Below are 20214 nucleotides of genomic sequence, written 5' to 3'. Positions count from 1 at the left end.
TTAACTACTGTGAACTGTTGACGATTCAAAAGAAAATTACGAAGCCATGTTAGAGTGAAGGAGTAAATTCGAAGTGCAGTTAATTTTGCAATAAGGCGACAATGAACTACACGATCAAATGCTTTGGAAAAGTCAAGGAAAATGCAATCGGTCTGCTGGTTTTTGTTCAGGTTAAGGTGCAGGTCAGTCGTGAATTCGAGTGACTATGTCTCACATGATAATCCTTTCCTGAAACCATGTGGATGGCGAAAAAAGAAATTATTGGACTCTAGGTGATTATAAATATGAGAATCAATTATATGTTCGAGCATCTTACAGCAAATGCAAGTCAATGAAATTTGACGGTAATTTTCCGGGGAGTTTTTATTCCCAGTTTTAAATATGGGTATGATTTTGGCCATTTTCCAGTCATTTGGGCAGCTGTCCCAATGACCAAGACTGCTTGAATATATGGTACAGAATGTTACTGGATATAGAAATCCTGGTTATAGAAACTGGTTTGTATATATATATATATATATATATATATATATATATATATATATATATATATATACACAGAGAGAGAGAGAGAGAGCTGCATTTCACGACACAAATTCCTCCAGCGCTTCCGCATAGTATGCTTTCTATTTTAGTAGGAGTAGTACAAGTGGAAGCATTAATAAACAGTCGTGCTAGTTTCTCCATTATTCGCCGTGATTTGTGTTCGCGTCAACGTAGAGCTACCTCTCCATTTGATATATAATCTTGATCACTTTGGGCGACTCGTCTTGAGATTGATCTGGGCCTTGAATGTGATCGTTGCGCAATGTCTTCGGGGCGTATTAAAGGTCGTGCTTACTGTTACGTCACACATGGTTGCTCCTCGGTCCCCCGTCCTCTACACGCCCGCTGTACCTTCTGGAGCTTCGCTCAGGTCGCCCGTTCTGCCAGCTGTCTGCCAGCATGCCGCAGTACCACGCATCTGGCACTTCTACATCTAAAATCTTGGCTCCGGCTGCCGCAGCCTTTCCGGCCATCTTGGATCGTCAGAGGGCCGCAGCGCGATCTCCATCTGTTAGCTGGCCTTCGCGGTGAAGATGTGGAGGATTGGCTTGACAGCTACGACCTGGTAAGTTCTGCTAACCGTTGAGACGGGGCGCTAAAGCTACGCCACGTTTCCTTCTATCTCACGGGTGTAGCGAAGATTTGGTTTTTCAACCACGAGATCGACTTCACCGACTGAGTACTTTCAAACAGCAGCTCCGACAAGTTTTTGATACTCCGGTGGTTCGTTCCGCCCTCACGAAGAAGGCACTCGACACTCGCAAGCAACAGCTCAAGTCCTACTCAAGTCCTACAGCAAGTTCTATACATTGTATATAGAGGATGTCCTCGCTCATTGTCGCCGTGTGAACGCGTCCATGACAGAATGAGACAGAGTACGCCACATACACAAAGGCATGGGGACTATCGCCTTCAATGCGTTGGCCATCAAGGACCCAGCAACCGTTGCTGATATTCTACCTACGTGCCAAAGCCTTGACGAACCCGGATCTGTACGATTGCCGCCGGACACCCCTGAAGCCAACCCCACCGCCGATCCCTCTATGCGCGCAATGGTCCGTGAAATCATACGAGAAGAGCTGCAATCTCTTGGCTTCTCGGCAGGTCATATTCTTTCGCACTCCTCCAGTACCATTTTACGTGACGTTGTCAAAGAGGAGTTGGCGTCCATGACTGGTACTGCGTATACAGACCCTCTAGCCCCTAAGCCCCCACCAACATACGCGCATCCTTCCATCGATGCCTCCAAGACCGATGCCGACCCACTTGGCTTCGATGTCTTCCAAGGCAGCTAACCAACCTTACTATCCGCCATGGCGTATGCGCAGCACTATGCGCAGCAAACGCCCACCCCGTTGGCGACGCGAAAGCACCCATGCAAGGAAAACGGTGTAGTAGAGGTGTTCCGAGATACGCGGAGGGCAACACAGCTTCATGAACCCTAGCTTAGCGTTACATGACTGCGCTTGCCACTGTCGTTGGTGCAAGCAAGCAACTTGCGCACTATGCAAAGCAGTCGGTCACCTTCTTACTGCAAAGTCAGTGAAAGAGGTGAAATATGCTTTGTATTATCAATTTGAGCCACAAATGGGCTCTGCCTATGTCCCACGACTGTTTTTAATAAGAAGATAGCTTCCTTCTCAATATGTACACCTGTCCATCCCATTACAACAGTAACAGGTTTTCGACTAGGCATATCTATATGCCTCGATCCCTACTGTCATATCTTGGTGCTCCCACTAGGAATATAATTTTCATGGAAAATTATTATCTGACAACTTTTGACTTGGAGTTTAGTACTGTGCCTGCTGTATAGCGTCGACAAAATGCAGATTAAAAAATAAATCTTAAATTTTATCAGCCCTAATGGTGTCCCATACATTTGCGTTCTGTGCTCTCGAAAGTTTGTCATTGTTCTTCTCTACTCGAAAGCGCTTGTGCTGATAGTACTGTTTGTCAGTTGGGGGATGTCTCATCACCTGCTTTGAAGCATCTCTTGCAATATTCTGATAGACTAGTTCAGCTCTACTCTGTTATTGAGATAGAAATGGAAGTGTACGCTTTGGATGGTAACATTTTCCATTCAGCAATGAAGTAAAGATGATGGCCAGAACATGCCTTCTGGGTAACGCATCAGTGGATTAGTGAGGCAGCACTTCTTACAATTCACAGATTAAGTGATGGACCACTTTGCATGCAATGCAAAGTAAAAAAATTGTGGCTGGTAATCAGTGCACACTTTACCAGTGTGCTGAGCTGGGCTGGTTAGTGAAGTCGAGGATTCGACGGAAGCCCGTCTGGTCAGGATGAAGCATGAAGCTTCGTAGGGTTGGTTAGTGCATGCTGAAGGGAATCGAACAGTGAATAGACCAGCCATATTGTGCATATAACAGCACTGTGCCTGTTGTTTACACTATATGTCCAGTCTTTTGCGCTGTTTCATTTACTTCAATGTGTAGACCTTCACTACGATTATAACACTAGCTCATTAAATGCGGGCTGTTAGTAACATTGTGAGCAAATGCACTATGCATTTCTTGTTACTAATGTGTGTACCTGCGTGTGTACTTTGTGGTTGTTACAAGTCTCTCCGATTACTATTAAAATTGGGGGATTACAGACAAAATCATTTTTGCTAACCAACCTTAATAGGAGTGGCCGACATCAGAAGTTGTGCTATCTAACTAAGTTAAGTGATTGATAACTAAATTTAAGCAGTTATGTTAGGAGGCATGTTAACATGAAAGCACAGATTTGAAGCCGTTTGGTACTTGAGGAATACCATACCTAGAACTTCTGTGCCTTATTAAACACACTACTTTCTTGAAGTAAGCTCAAAATTTGAAACAAAATACATTGCTCTTGGAATGAGCAGTTTTTATTACACCATTTTTCGTCAGCAGATAACAATATTAACTGGAAGTCCTTGCAAAACTTTGATAATTATTTAGCCAATTGGCAATTATTCCACAAATTCTGATGTCCACTGTTGCTATGTAGCTTGGCCTGCAAAATTGTAAGGTGACTCGAATCCCCCATTTCTCATAACGTGAAACAGACATAGCAAAAACACAAAAGATGTGAGTGTGTGCGTCAACGTGTGCATATTCTAGAAAACTTAACACTAACCCGCCGTGGTTGCTCAGTGGCTATGGTGTTTGGCTGCTGAGCACGAGGTCGCGGGATCGAATCCCGGCCACGGCGGCCGCATTTCGATGGGGACGGAATGTGAGAACACCCGTGTACTTAGATTTATCTACACGTTAAAGAACCCCAGGTAGTCAAAATTTCCGGAGTCCTCCACTACGGCGTGCCTCATAATCAGAAAGTGGTTTTGGCACGTAAAACCCCATAATTTAATTTAAAACTTAACACTACGTATACAGGGAGTTCTTTTTTTAGCTGCACATCATCATCAGCCTAGTTACGCCCACTGCAGGGCAAAGGCCTCTCCCATACTTTTCTAACTACCCCGGTCATGCACTAATTGTGGCCATGTTTTCCCTGCAAACGTCTTAATGTCATCCGCCCACCTAACTTTCTGCCGCCCCCTACTACGCTTCCCTTCCCTTGGAATCCAGTCCGTAACCCTTAATGACCATCGGTTATCTTCCCTCCTCATTACATGTCCGGCCCATGCCCATTTCTTTTTCTTGATTTCAACTAAGATGTCATTTACCCGCGTTTGTTCCCTCACCCAATCTGCTCTTTTCTTATCCCTTAACGTTACACCTATCATTCTTCTTTCCATAGCTCGCTGCGTCGTCCTCAATTTCAGCAGAACCCTTTTCGTAAGCCTCCAGGTTTCTGCCCCGTAGGTGAGTACGGGTAAGACACAGCTGTTATACACTTTCCTCTTGAGGGATAATGGCAACCTGCTGTTCATGATCTGATAATGCCTGCCAAACGCACCCCAGCCCATTCTTATTCTTCTGATTATTTCAGTCTCATGCTCCGGATCCACGGTCACTACCTGCCCTAAGTAGATGTATTCCCTTACCACTTCCAGTGCCTCGCTACCTATCGTAAACTGCTGTTCTCTTCCGAGACTGTTAAACATTACTTTAGTTTTCCGCAGAATAATTCTTAGACCCACCCTTCTGCTTTGCCTCTCCAGGTCAGTGAGCATGCATTGCAATTGGTCCCTTGAGTTACTAAGCAAGGCAATATCATCAGCGAATTGCAAGTTACTAAGGTATTCTCCATTAACTCTTATCCCCAATTCTTCCCAATCCAGGTCTCTGAATACCTCCTGTAAACACGCTGTGAATAGCATTGGAGAGATTGTATCTCCCTGCCCGATGCCTTTCTTTAATCGGATTTTGTTGCTTTCTTTATGGAGGACTATGGTGGCTGTGGAACCACTATGGATATCTTCCAGTATCTTTACATATGGCTCATCTACACCCTGATTCCGTAGTGAATGACTGCTGATGTTTCGACTGAATCAAATGCTTTTTCGTAATCAATGAAGGCTATATATAAGGGTTGGTTATATTCCGCACATTTCTCTATCACCTGATTGATAGTGTGAATATGGTCTATTGTTGAGTAGCCTTTACGGAATCCTGCCTGGTCCTTTGGTTGACAGAAGTCCAAGGTATTCCTGATTCTATTTGCGATTACCTTAGTAAATACTTTGTAGGCAACGGACAGTAAGCTGATCGGTCTATAATTTTTCAAGTCTTTGGTGCCCCCTTTCTTATGGATTAGGATTATGTTAGCGTTCTTCCAAGATTCCGGCACGTTAGAGGCCATGAGGCATTGTGTATATAGGGCGGCCAATCTTTCTAGGACAGTGTTCCCACCATCCTTCAACAAATCTGCTGTTACCTGATCCTCCCCAGCTGCCTTCCCCCTTTGCATAGCTCCCAAGGCGTTCTTTACTTCTTCCGGTGTTACTTGTGGGATTTCAAGTTCCTCTAGCCTATTCTCTCTCACCTTATCGTCGTGGGTGTTACTGGTACTGCATAAATCTCTATAGAACTCTTCAGCCACTTGAACTATCTCATCCATATTAGTAACGATATTGCCGGCTTTGTCTCTTAACGCACACATCTGATTCTTGCCTATTCCTAGTTTCTTCTTCACTGCTTTTAGGCTTCCTCCGTTCCTGAGAGCCTGTTCAATTCTATCCATATTATAGTTCCTTATGTCCGCTGTCTTACGCTTGTTGATTAACTTAGAAAGTTCTGCCAGTTCTATTCTAGCTGTAGGGTTAGAGGCTTTCATACATTGGCGTTTCTTGATCAGATCTTTCGTCTCCTGCGATAGCTTACTGGTTTCCTGTTTAACGGCGTTACCACCGACTTCTATTGCGCACTCCTTAATGATGCCCATAAGATTGTCGTTCATTGCTTCAACACTATGGTCCTCTTCCTGGGTTAAAGCCGAATACCTGTTCTGTAGCTTGATCCGGAATTCCTCTAGTTTCCCTCTTACCGCTAACTCATTGATTGGCTTCTTATGTACCAGTTTCTTCCGTTCCCTCCTCAAGTCAAGGCTAATTCGAGTTCTTACCATCCTATGGTCACTGCAGCGCACCTTGCCGAGCACGTCTACATCTTGTATGATGCCAGGGTTCGCGCTGAGTATGAAGTCGATTTCATTTCTAGTCTCACCATTCGGGCTCCTCCACGTCCACTTTCGGCCAACCCGCTTGCAGAAAAAGGTATTCATTATCCGCATATTATTCTGTTCTGCAAACTCTACTAATAACTCTCCTCTGCTATTCCTAGAGCCTATGCCATATTCCCCCACTGACTTGTCTCCGGCCTGCTTCTTGCCTACCCTGGCATTGAAATCGCCCGTCAGTATACTGTATTTTGTTTTGACTTTACCCATCGCCGATTCCACGTCTTCATAGAAGCTTTCGACTTCCTGGTCATCATGACTAGATGTAGGGGCGTAGACCTGTACAACCTTCATTTTGTACCTCTTATTAAGTTTCACAACAAGACATGCCACCCTCTCGTTATTGCTATAGAATTCCTGTATGTTACCAGCTATGTTCTTATTAATCAGGAATCCGACTCCTAGTTCTCGTCTCTCTGCTAAGCCCCGGTAGCACAGGACGTGCCCGCTTTTTAGCACTGTATATGCTTCTCTTGGCCTCCTAACTTCACTGAGCCCTATTATATCCCATTTACTGCCCTCTAATTCCTCCAATAGCACTGCTAGACTCGCCTCACTAGATAACGTTCTAGCGTTAAACGTTACCAGGTTCATATTCCAATTTCTTTTTAATTGCCTGTGACCGATAACACAATTCTAACCTTTGATCTAAACTACTTGATAAGGTGGGCATTACTTCTGCAAGCAATAAAAATACCTAATTGAATAATTAACTTTATTGTAATAATTAACTTATAGTTAATTACTTTATGGTACCTATTTCAATTGGCAAATTGTAGCCAGTGAAATTGCAACGCGTATTCACTTGAAGCAAATTATCAGGACTAGCCCAGTTTCGAGATATGAGTTTTCAAGTGTCCAATGAAATGCATTGGTATTCCAGTTACTTTTGCGCTGCAATGCATAAAACAGTTTTTATAAGAAGTAAAAGGAACAAAAGTGCATTTTTACAGCAAGTTCGATGTCGCATATCTCAAAACCGGTGCCATCCTCAGAATTTGTTCCCAAGAATATATGCCTTGCGAACTCACTAGCTACATTTCGTAGACTTGGAATGCCGACAAAGGGAGGGTGGTGCAAACGTAGACATGGCCAACGTGGGTCAAAGTGTAGTATCTGTTCTTATCAGCTTAATATCTGATATGGGTTCTATTTGGACCAAAGATATTAAACTTAGTTTTGCCAGTTGCCGGAGTGCTTGAAGCCTGCTTCACCAATAATAATAATAATAATGATAATAATAATAATAATAATGTAATGCGTCGTCGACCAGCCCCTGAAAATGAGGGAAACTACTCCCCGCAGTTCGTGAGGCAAGAACTGCGCTGTCGAAATGCTCAAGTCCTCCAACTTTGCCGTCGAATATTGTCGAATGAATATGAATGAATGAATAGAATTTATTGATAGGAAAGACAGAGAGGTCGACCTGAGCTAGTGCGCTCTAGTCTGCTACTCTGCACTGGGGAAGAGGGAAGGGGAGTGAAAGTATTGGGATGGATGATGATAAGAGAAGTGGTGAGTGCTTATGTACATGAGACAGTTGCCTCGTTAGAGCCGCTCGTCGAGCTTGGTGTCCTGCAGGAACTTCAACAATACTTTTGTTGCACGCATTGAAATTGCAGTGTCAGGCCATGGGCCATGGATAGCTTCCACCGACAGTAGTTGTCTGCCAACGCTGGCTAGGAAACTGTCTAACGTCCTTCGCTCCAGCATATATGCTGGGCAGTCGCACAGTACGTGTTGCAGTGTTTCGGGCATCTGGCAGTGTACACAATCAGGGCTGTTCGATTGGCCGATGAGGTGTGCGTAGCGACGGGTGAAAGCAACGCCGAGCCGAATCCTGTGTAGCAATCATGTTTTGCTCCGTGTAAGCTTCGGGTGCAAACAGAATTTACCGTCTGGGTCAATCATATGTAGACGTCTGTGAATGTTATCAGAGTGGGCTCTGTAAGCCTTTGTAAGGTCCTGCATGAGTGCCTTGATCATGGAGTTGGTGTCAGGTCGCGAGTAGGCAATCCGTACTTCATCAGAGGAAGAAGAGGCCGATCTTGCCTCACTGTCAGCGAGTTCATTACCAAAAACACCACAATGGCTAGGCACCCATTGAAAGGTGATCACGTGGCCACTTAACTCGGCACTGTGATGAAGTTCGACGATTTCCAGCACGAGCAGATAGTATGGTCTTTTCTTTAAAAAGTATTTTAGCGCCTGTAGCGCTGATTTGGCATCGCACAATATCGTCCATTTATGGGATGGCTGCGTTCTCATAAAACGGACAGCCTCCCGTATTCCCGCAAGTTCCGCAGCCGTAGATGTCGATTTGTGGTCTAATCGAAATCATTGAGTAATTCCAAGTTGTGGGATGACAAATGCGGCCGTTGTGGCAGATGGCGTGACCGAACCATCGGTATATACTTGTACAGTCCCACTATATGATATAAATATATGGGACAGGGTGAGCTGCTTCAAGCCAATGGAGGAACCGTGAGATTTCTTCATAGTTCCGGGTATCTGAAGCCTCACTAGTGGTCTTGGCAATGTCCATGGAGGTGTCGCGGGGATGTCGGTGGCCTGGAATCTTGCAGGTACAATGCTTGCGTGACATGCAATAGCTTTAGAAAAAGCACAGTCAAGGTTGGTGCTTGGAAGTGTTGACAGTGTGAGTGTCTGGTTAGCAGGTGAAGATAGGTTCGCACAGGTTCACAAGACCTGTATATGTCGATAGGACAAGCCCGTGCTTCCGCTATTGTGCCCTTAGTTGACGTGCAGCGTGGCAAGCCAAGACATATCCGTAATGCTTGTGCCTGAAGGCTCTCCAGCGTGCGTATACAAGATGACCCATGCATGTTAGATAACACGGGCATGCTGTAGCGTATGTAGCCCACAAAAAGTGCCTGGTACACTTGGAGCAAACTTCACTCAGAGGGGCCCCATCTCAGTCCTGATATTACACGAAGAACGTGTATGAAATTGGTCAGTTTAGCCCTAAGCGCAGTAACTTGTTTGGTCCAAGAAAGGCTGCGGTCTATTATCACGCCAAGATATCTCTGGTGGGTGACTAAAGGGAGCGCCGTTCCGTCGACAACGATTGGATAATGTGACATTGATTTGCGCGTGAATGCCATGACTGCACACTTAGTTGCTGAGAGTTGCAGGCCTCTACGGCGCAAGTACTTCGCCGTTATGGTAGCCGCACGTTGGAGCCTTGCACGCACTTGTGGACGCGTGACCCCAGATGACCAAATACAGATATCATCCGCGTACGTACTGATACGCGCTGTTTCAGGTAGCTCGTCTGCAAGGCCCACCAGTATGATATTGAACAATATTGGGCTAAGGACACCACCCTGCGGAACACCCCTGCGAACGTCATGTCTATCAGTCTCGCCATCCGAAGTGGACATAAAGATGGTGCGGCCACTGAGGTAACTCTGCAGCCATGCATACATCCGGCCACCAACACCAATATCCTCTAGCGCCTGAAGAATCGAATGGTGGAAGACGTTGTCGTAGGCACTTTTGATATCCAGAAATATTGCGCACACCAGACGACAGCGTCTCTTTTCCTGTTGAACAAAAGGTACTAGGTCGATCACACCGTCAATGGATGATCGGCCTCTTCTGAATCCATTGATGAAATCAGGAAGTCCACCACTTTTCTCGAGTAGCCATTCCAGTCTGCTCAGTACCATCCGCTCCATCACTTTACCGACACAGCTTGCCAAGGCTATTGGCCGATAATGTGAGAGATCATGTGGGCATTTCCCAGGTTTTAGCAAAGCCACAAGACGACTGCACTTCCAGTGATTAGGCACAGTTGCTGTGTCCCACGTAGAGTTGTAGAGCGCCAGGAGAATTTCTCGAGCTTCTACTCCAAGATGACAAATCGCGGAGTATGTAATTCTGTCTGGTCCTGGACAAGTTGACCAGCGGGAAGAAGATATCGCAGCGTCGAGCTCGTGCATAGTAAAAGGCGCGTCCAGACGGTGATCACTAGATGACGGGAAAGTCAGTCGTGAATGGGTAGGTATATCGTTTGAGGAGCTCACGAGTAATTTGCAGAAGTCATCGGCGACCTCAACTTCACGCCGGCCTTGCTGTATGGCCACTGCGCTGAACGGGTGAAGCTGTTGTGGAGGCGAGCGAAGGCTTCGTACAATTTTCCAAATTCTAAAGAGAGGTTTTCTCGGATCCAGAGAGCCACAGAATGATATCCAGCCTTGTTTGTCAAGCTTGTCAAGGTGGCGCAGGACATGACGCTTAGCCCGGCGTGATGCAGTGACGTCTAATGGTGATTTGGTCCTTCTGTATTTCCGTTCTGCTCGACGCCGTATCGCGCGAAGTCGCTCGTACTGGTCATCAATAGGTGATCTAGGTGAAGGTGCGCTGAGGTGTTTTGTTGTGTCACGTAAAGTTGCCGCGATGACATCTTCAATATTGGATGGTGCTTGGATGGCTTGACATGCGGTGGTCACAGATTCTCGAAATGTTGGCCAATCGATAGAACGCACAGTGTGCGGAGCTGGGGGATGTAACCATTTCAACTGAACATATGTTGGTAGATGGTCACTTCCATGGGTGTCGAGATCAGTACACCATCGTGTAGCAGACAGCAGGCTTTTTGAAACAAACGTAATGTCAAGACAACTGCTGTAGTAAGAGCCTCGAAGGTATGTTGGCGAGCCATCATTGATCACCATCAAGCCTTGACTAAGCATGAAGTCAGCCAAGTCTCTACCGCGGGCGTTCGTCGAAGCAGAGCCCCACGTGGGATGGTGGGCATTAAAGTCACCGATGACTATGTGGGGACCCGGACAAGCTTTCAGTATGGACAGCAAATATGAACAGTCTATGCTCGATGTTGGGGGTATATACCCGCCAATTACTGAGAGTGTGCGCCGCTTGTACTTCAGCGTTATACAAACGTACTCGTTGGAAGCGTGTGCAGGAATGTCTTTACGAAGGCACGTTAAATTCCGACGAACAAAAGTGAGCACTTTGCTTAAATTGTGATCATTCCTTGACCACAGTGGCACATACCCAGATACGCATAGTAAAGGCGTCATGTTTGGTTCACATATTACAGCCACGGGAAACTGGTATTTGAACATCCATTGCCGAAAGTCTGCGAGGCGGCCTCGTAGGCCTCTGACATTCTACTGCATTATTGCAGATCTTCGTAATTGGTTTTCAAAAGAGAGCGCCATGATGCCTTATTGTAGAGCCGCGAGGAGCGGTTCCAAAGCATCTAGAACATGTACCGCGGTCTTAGCAACCGGCGTCTGTAGTCCGCAGAGAAGTGAACGCATCGTAGTTATCAGGTGTTTCAGCATACTTCGTACATTTTCATTTTCTGTCTTATCATTCCCAACCACCTTTGCAGACACATCACCCGACGCATTTAAGCCTGTTTGTTTGGGTGGGAGCGACGGTCAGTCAATGTCAGAGTCGGTCGGCGGAAGCGTCGTTTTATGCAGCGCATGTGTTCCACGTGCTGATGCCGAAGAAGGTACGTCGGGCCCGCATTTGATCGCAGAAGCAAACTTGGCAAGCGAGGAGTTTGCCATGCCGCCGATGGTCCATCTGTACGGGAAGTACTCTTGTCTTGCTGTCGTCTGTGTCGCGACCGACGTCTGCGGCGGCGTATCGATGTAGCAGCCTGTCTGTGAGTGGAGTTGTCCCGCACCATCTTTCGAAGCACTGACATTTCGTCCTTGATTTTCTGGCAGTCTTTTGATGTCGCTTCATGTGGACCGGCGCAATTAGGACATTTCAGGGCAGTAGCATCGCAGCTATCATTTTTATGGGCCCCTCCACACCGTTGGCATGTTACGCCGTCCTTGCAAGCTGCGCTTACGTGTCCTATTTTGAAACACTTCCGACACTGCACCAGTTTTGGCACGTAAGGGCGCACACGGTGTCTTGCGTATCCTACTTTTACGTAGTCAGGTAATGTTTCAGAGTCAAATTTTAAAGACTATTTTAATACACCGGGAATCTGCACTATTGGTGCGGTGGAATTCAAAAGCCTCTGGAGGTCAGTGTCTGCGATTTCTTTGTCCACGTCAGAAATAACGCCAGTCGAGGTTCCTTTTCCATACGCAAAGAAGGAGCGCACTGGGAAGTTTCCTAGTAGTATGGCAACCTTTAGCGTATCCAGAATTGACTTGTTGTTCACGTCAACCGAAAGGATGTTCCTCCGTGCGTTAATTCTGATCTCGCTGACTTGGCCTGGCGCAATTCGCTCAAAGTACTCTGTTAAGCTCTGCCTGTTCAAGGTATTCAGATCGTCGGTAGCTGTGGTAGGGACGTAAGCAACAGTGAATGATTGCTTACCAGTGTCCTGCCTGGGCAACGATTCACTGTCTGTTGATGTCCTCCTGAGTTTTCTCTTCAAACGGCGACCCACGGCAAGTGTGAAATCGTTGTCCGATTCCATTTCTTCAACCGTTGAGCTGTCGGAAGATTCAAGGGCGACAGTGGAAGGGCCAGTGCGGTCCCTTGTCTTCGATGCAGCCAGTGGTGGACGACCAGGGTCAAATGCTTGGTTGGGATTCCTGTCCCCCATCCTGGAGGAAGACGTTGTGCCCTTCGAAGTTTTTGTAGAAGGCACCCGTGCATATGCTCTTGTCGATACCGGTGCTGCCATTTCTATTATAGACGCCACACTTTGCCTCAAGCTTCGGAAGGTGACCACGCCTCTTGAGATGATGCCCTTACGTACAGCGAATGGAGACCCTGTTCGGCCTATAGCTGCCTGCACTGCTCGACTTATCGCTAAAGAGCACTACATTGTTGAGTTTATCGTCCTTTCATCCTGCTCGCACGACATCATACTTGACTGGGACTTTTTATCGTATAATCACGCCGTTATTGATTGTGCCAGATCTGAACTTGAGCTCTTCCCGTTGTGTGACCAGTCCTACAACCCCGCTCATCAAGCCGCACACAAACTAGTCGTAACAGAAGATACCGAAATTCCGCCGACAGCAGCTGTTTTGCTCCCAGTGTTCTGCAACCCAGTTGAAAAAAACAATTTGACCCAATTGGAAGATTTCCACTTGTTTCCAATTGGTCCCATTTTTGTATTCGTACCCAATTGGGCCACTTAGAACAATTGGGCCAATTGGTTGTATACCATTTGGATCAAATGGTGCAGTTGGCATAGAACCAATTGGTTGTTGCCAATTGGGTCACATGGTGCAGTTGGAATAGAACCAATTGGGCCAATTGGCATGGAACCAAATGGTGCAAATGGAGCCGCTCGACGGGTCAAATGGTTTCGAATGTGCACCGCCTGCCTGCGCTGTGTGAATCTGGCAAACTATGGCAAGCTGTTAACAGCATATGTGATGAAGCTGAATTCTTTGAACCATCACGCCTCCTTCTAAGTCGGAAGCCACTTCTTCTGCCTTATTCGACCCTCTCTATTTCGAATGGAACAAGCGCTCTCTGCCTCACAAATCCTCTTCCGTATCCCATCAAACTGCTTAAAGGTGAATCCCTTGGATGCGTGCAAACCATTGGTATCGGTCAAATTTTTTCCGTGCAGCAAGATTCAGCTCGACGAGACCTCGACGTCGTCAGTGCTCTTAATCCTTCTGATGTACCAGCTGCCGACCTATTCGATTCGTCGATCGCAGACGGACTGTCACCATTTGAACGCTCTGCTCTTCTCCAGCTGCTCTACCAGTTCCGCGACTCTTTCGATGTTGCCCAACATGCCCTTGGCCGAACTTCTACCATTGTTCACTACATCGACACCGGCTTTAACTTGCCAGTGCGACAACGCCCTTACCGTGTCTCCACCGCGGAACGTCAAGTTATTACCGACTAGGTGGACGATATCCTTAAACGCGACGTTATTCGCCCTTCACAAAGTCCGTGGGCATGACCTGTGGTTCTCGTTAAAAAAAAAGGATGGATCAATTCGCTTCTGCGTGGATTACCGGCGCCTAAACAAGGTCACTCGAAAAGACGTGTACCCGTTACCCAGAATTGACGATGCCCTTGATTGCCTACAAGGTGCCGAGTTTTTTTCATCGTTAGATTTGCGTTCCGGGTATTGGCAGGTGCCTTTAGCAGAGGCCGACCGTTCAAAGACAGCCTTCGTCACGCCTGACGGTCTATATGAATTCAATGTCTAGCTTCGGCCTCTGCAATGCGCCTGCCACCTTCGAGCGCATGATGGACTCGGTTCTGCGGGGTTTGAAGTGGCACATGTGTCTCTGCTACCTCGACGACATTGTTGTCTTTGCGCCAGATTTCGCAACCCATCTGGAACGCCTCAACCATGTCCTGACGTGTCTGAAGACCGCTCAGCTGCAACTAAATCTCAAGAAGTGCCGCTTTGCTGCGCGAAAACTTACAATTCTCGGTCACGTCGTGTCAAAGGACGGCGTGCTTACGGACCCGGCTAAACTACGTGCCGTGACCGACTTCCCCAAACCGACGACTCTAAAGCAGTTACGAAGCTTCATAGGGTTATGCTCCTACTTTCGTCAGTTTGTGCGCAACTTCGCCTCTATAATTGCGCTTTTGACCCAACTTTTAAGCAGCGCCTCCAATCTTTCGTCATGGTCTTCTGAGTGTGACCGAGCCTTCTCCACCCTTCGCCGTCTCCTGACGTCACCACCTATACTGCGCCACTACGATCCCACGGCTTCAACTGAGGTGCACACAGACGCCAGTGGTGTCGGCCTCGGTGCTGTTCTCGCACAACGAAAGCCTGGGTTCGCAGAGTATGTCATCGCATACGCCAGCAGAACGCTCACCAAGGCTGAGTCAAACTATAGCGTCACCGAGAAAGAATGCTTGGCAATAGTCTGGGCGCTTGCCAAGTTTCGCCCTTACTTATATGGCCGCACGTTTGAGGTAGTTACGGACCATCATGCATTATGTTGGTTGTCTTCGTTGAAGGATCCGTCAGGTCGCCTTGCCCGCTGGGCTCTCCGACTTCAAGAGTTTGACATCCGCGTTATATATCGTTCCGGACGCAAGCATGCCGATGCTGATGCACTGTCGCGGTCACCACTATCCACCGAAACTGCGTCCATATCCATTATAGACCACCCATTGTCAGCTCTTGACGTCGCCACCATCTCCTCTGCACAGCGCCACGATCCCTGGATCGCTTCGCTTCTTGACGTTTTATCCGAGGCACCCACCCTTTCGACCACTCGAACACTGCGACGCCAAGCTTCGCACTTCAGCATCCGTGATGGCCTCTTGTACCGGCGCAACTACTCGCCAGATGGTAGGAAGTGGCTCCTAGTTATCCCCAGAACGCTGCGCTCTACAATCTGCGCGTCCTTTCACTCCGACCGGCAGTGTGCTCACGGCGGTGTCTTCAAGACCTATGAACGCTTACGCAAAAGGTACTACTGGCGCGGAATGTTTCGCTTTGTCCGCAAGTTCATTCGCGGCTGCCACGAGTGTCAGCGATGAAAAAAACCACCGCATCCTGCCGCAGGTTGATTACAGCCCCTTCCGTGCCCAGACCGCCCATTCGACCGCGTTGGAATTGACCTTTATGGACCTTTACCTTTGACCACGGCGGGAAACCGATGGACTATCATTGCTGTCGACCACCTTACACGATACACCGAAACCGCTGCTCTTCCCACGGCGACAGCACAGGATGTCGCCTCTTTCATCCTCCAGCGTTTTGTGCTTCGACACGGTCCTCCTCGTGAACTCCTCAGCGACCGTGGCCGCGTATTTCTCTCTGATGTAATCCAAGCACTTCTCCACCAGTGCAACATTGTACATCGGACGTGTACTGCCTACCACCCTCAGACGAACGGTCTCACTGAGCGGTTTAATCGCACACTGGGCGACATGCTTGCGACACATGTTGCATCTGATCAGTCAAACTGGGACCTGGTTGTTCCATTTGCGACATACGCGTACAGCACCGCTACGCAAGTCACAACCGGGTATTCCCCCTTCTTCCTTCTGTACGGTCGCCAGCCGACGCACACTATCGACACGTTGCTGCCATACGTACCAGATGCCTCAGAGTGCACGCCCGTGTCGGAAGCCGCCCGTTACGCTGAAGATTGCCGACAACTAGCCAAGCGCTTTACTACAGCCGACCAACAACGCCAGAAAAACGCTCGCGATGATGACCACTCTCCTGCCGCAACATTCGCTCCTGGAGCACTTGTGTCGCTGCTTGTACCACCCTGCGCCCCTGGCTTGTAGTCCAAACTATTCCCAAATTATCATGGTCCCTACCGCGTCGTCGAGCGTACTTCGCCCGTAAACTACGTCATTGAACCTCTTACGCTGCACGGCGACCATCGTCAACGTGGACGTGATGTCCACGTAGACCGCCTCAAGCCGTACTTCGACCCTCTTGTCCCCACCTGTTAGATCGCCAGGATGGCTCCACCTTTCTCGACGGGGGCATTTCTAATGAAGAAAGGAAGATAATGGCATCCCGATCATCATCAAGAGCGGAGGGCACGAGATCGGCGCTCTAGCACCACCATCTTGTTCTCCCGACCTACTGTTCAGAGCTACCGCCTGTTTGTTGGACTCGTCCAATAAACCTCCTTACAATAATAATAATATTAATAATAATAATAATAATAATAATAATAATAATAATAATAATATCCTTTATTTCATGAAAATATTGCACATTCAAAAAACCGGTAAGCCCAAGCCATGAAGGCTTGTCGGGCTCTACCCGGCAGTCAGCGACAAGTACTAAAAAAATAAAAAATAAAGCAAGGTTAGCAAGCTATAAACTGAAGCAATTTACAAAACAAAAGCAAACTACAATGAAAAAGCAGGCTACAACACAAAAGCAAAGTGCTAGAAACAAAACGTGAGCTACGAGCAAACGCAAGCTAAGAAAGATAAAGTAAAACAAACAAGGATACACACCAATCTAGACCAAACGAAACTAATCGAAACTGTACACTCTTAGGCAAAGTTACACCCTTTGGCTTGCCCCTTCTGCCACACAACAATAATCGTTATCTGCCTTGATGCGTTTCCTTTCTTTAACGCTGCGAGCCCCGAACTTTCCAGTAACGAACGGCACGCGCGTTATCAGAAGGGGCACTCCAAAGGGTGTAAACTGTTCTATGCTGATAATACGCGTGCCGTTCGTTACTGGAAAGTACCGGGCTCGCAGCGTTAAAGAAAGGAAACGCATCAAGGTAGATAACGATTATTGTTGTGTGGCAGAAGGGGCAAGCCAAAGGGTGTAACTTTGCCTAAGAGTGTAGCACGGGCTCTAATGACAACTAAGCAGAAGAATAATTGGCTTTGATCTACAGTTTGAGTGTCCGTTTTGATGAGATAGAGTACAGTTCAGTGGGTAAAGAATTAAAAACGTTAGGAACATACTATTTTCTGGTATAACGATCGACCAAAACGGTTATAACACTGCTGGGTAGTGAACGTATTATGGTGTCTCAGTGGTCTGGCAGGAATCAACGGAAAAAGAAATCACTGTTCCAAAGATGTTTTATCACCACAGTTTGAAAAAATAATGCTTCAAATGAGGGTAATTGTAAAACGGAAAATAGAATATTATTAGGGGGAATGGTCTCATTGAATGCAACATTTCGAAGAACTGATTTCAGAATAGAATTCAATTTCGCGCGCCATGGAAATGAACAGTGATAAAATATGGTAATTCCGTATCTAAGATAGATGGGCACAAGTGCGTGAACAATGACTTTCCGGACAGAAAACGGGAACAGGTATCTATAGAGTTATACAGAAGACAGGATACTGTACGTAGCTTTTTGGTAATACCTGTAAAATGAGTGTTCCATGTCATATCAGAATCAAACATGATGCCTAAATATTTTACCTTAGTGGTGAAACTCTAATGGTATGCATTTGCAGTTTATACAATTAGAGTCTTGAACAAAAAATGGCACAGGACGATCAATTCTTTATGGGGATTTTGAAGCAAACTAGTTTAGTCTTTTGTCTATTAATTCGAATTTCGGTACTTGTACACCGATCCATTAAAGACGTGGCATCTGCTTGAAGGCTATAAACATATGTATTAAATGATGCATGAGTTGACAGAAGGACAGCGTCGTCGTCGTACTGGAATATGCGGCATTTTGATACAAATTGAGGCAAATGATTGACGTACAGGTTAAATAAAAGTGGAGATAAAACAGACCCCTGGGGAACAACCAATTTTAACATTATTTTTTGTACTGGAATAGTCACCTATGCGCACCACCTGAGAGCAATTGCTAAAATAACTAGGCAATAACTTTATAAATGGGCCCCTGAAGCCAATTCTTTCTAGCTTATCAAGAAGTAATATGTGAATAACGGAAACGAAAGCCTTACTTGCATCTAAAAGAAAAGCACATTCCAATTCGTTATTATCAAAAGCTGAAGAGATAATGTTCGTAAATTCTTCTAGTAGGGAAATAGTGCTTTTTCCCTGGATGAAACTAAACTGTGCTTGTGACAGAACATTATTTTTATTCAGGAAATTGGTCATCGTTACGAGCAGGTGTTTTTCAATTATTTGACTGATTGCAGGCAGAATGGAAATCGGTCTGTAGTTCTCTACTTTGCTATGAGAACCACTCTTATAGAGCAGCTTAACCACAGCCACTTTTAAATCGTCGGGAATAACGCAAGGATCCATATACCCATTAATAATGAAGAGAAGGATGGATCCAAGCACAGAAAAATTACGTTGAATATCATGTATGGAGATACCATCTATACCAGGTGGTAGCTAAATAAGACGCTGCGCAAGTCTCCTGCAGTAATCGGTGGCAAGAATGCCGATCGTACAGTATTAGGAACAGCGCTAGACGCATCTGGAGCAAAAGGCTGAAGATATGGGAAGATACTATAGAAAAAGAGTAATTAAATTCTTGAACGGCTGACGTGAGGTTGCTGAAATGTTTTGCGAATACATCTTCTAAAGTTTGATTGGTGTTTCGTCCGAATACTTCGTTAATAGCTGACCATGTCTTTTTGGGGGAGTGCTTGCTTTCATAAAAGGTCTTAGCAGGTCTTAGTATAATACCGATGCCTTGCTGACCGAATCATGGCATTTGCCCTGTTCCGGAGCGATCTGTACAGATCTCTAAGGTGTGTATAGTTTGGGGAACGCTTACAGCGTGCCGGCATCTTTTTCTTTAGTAGCTGTCAGTATAACGCACATTAGCCATGGAAGTTTGGGGTTGCCTTTTTTCACAGTGATTGTTTTCTGGGCGGTAATTTTTAAAGAACGGATTGCATCAACAAAACGCGTATAAGCGGTGGACGTCGTAACATTACGTAAAATTTGGTCGAATCATAATTGGCCACAAGATTATCAAATTTAGCGATATCAAAGATGTTTAGGCGATGAAGGTTAGGGCAGGATCTTGATAGGGCGTGCAATATTTTTGTGTGTACCTTAATGTGGCAAATATGCTGCAGTGTAGGTTGTCATTGCATGTGTGAGTGTGCCATTGTTAGAGCATAGCAAAAACAGAAGTAAGAATATTGGGCCTCTCAAATTAGTAAATTAGTTAAAAGACCAGGAGAATAATTTAGATACATTTAGAGACATCCATCTGCCTTACATACTGCATCTTTAAAATATTAATGGTTATATCTAAAAAAATTAGCAAAGCTATGGAAATCACCATGCATAAGCCCACGTGCTTAACAAATTATTCAAATGTATGGTGATATTCATTTATTGCATTCTTTGCCACTTGCTTAGCAACTGCACAATTCCTTTTTTGATAACTCTCGGAGAAGTTTGCTGGAAGAAACATGTAAATCCACTTAAATGTCCTCAGGTGTGGGGAAATTTTCGATGTTGACAGTGAACTTGGAAAAGACGAAGTGAGGGTACAGTACGTTGGCGGGGGGAGTGTCAAGCAATACATCCCACTCAAGCACAAACGATCTTCCCTCAGATGTTGTGGGATCTGGCATTGGCATGATGAAAAGCAAAGCTTCTGTTAATTTGAAAAATTAGGCCTTTCTCTCCTAGATTGTTGTGCATAACTGATTGAATAAGCAACATTATTT

At 46.1% G+C, this 20214-nt stretch overlaps 1 pseudogene; it reads left to right on the top strand.

Annotated features, from left to right (window-relative positions):
* The first annotated feature begins 7268 nt into the window (after positions 1–7268).
* LOC126518774 (U2 spliceosomal RNA) lies at positions 7269–7443 on the top strand (annotated as a pseudogene).
* The last annotated feature ends 12771 nt before the right edge of the window (positions 7444–20214 follow it).

Source organism: Dermacentor andersoni, chromosome 1 (genome assembly GCF_023375885.2).
Source record: "Dermacentor andersoni chromosome 1, qqDerAnde1_hic_scaffold, whole genome shotgun sequence".
Lineage (NCBI taxonomy): Eukaryota > Metazoa > Arthropoda > Arachnida > Ixodida > Ixodidae > Dermacentor > Dermacentor andersoni.
This window is presented reverse-complemented; position numbering and strand designations above follow the sequence as displayed.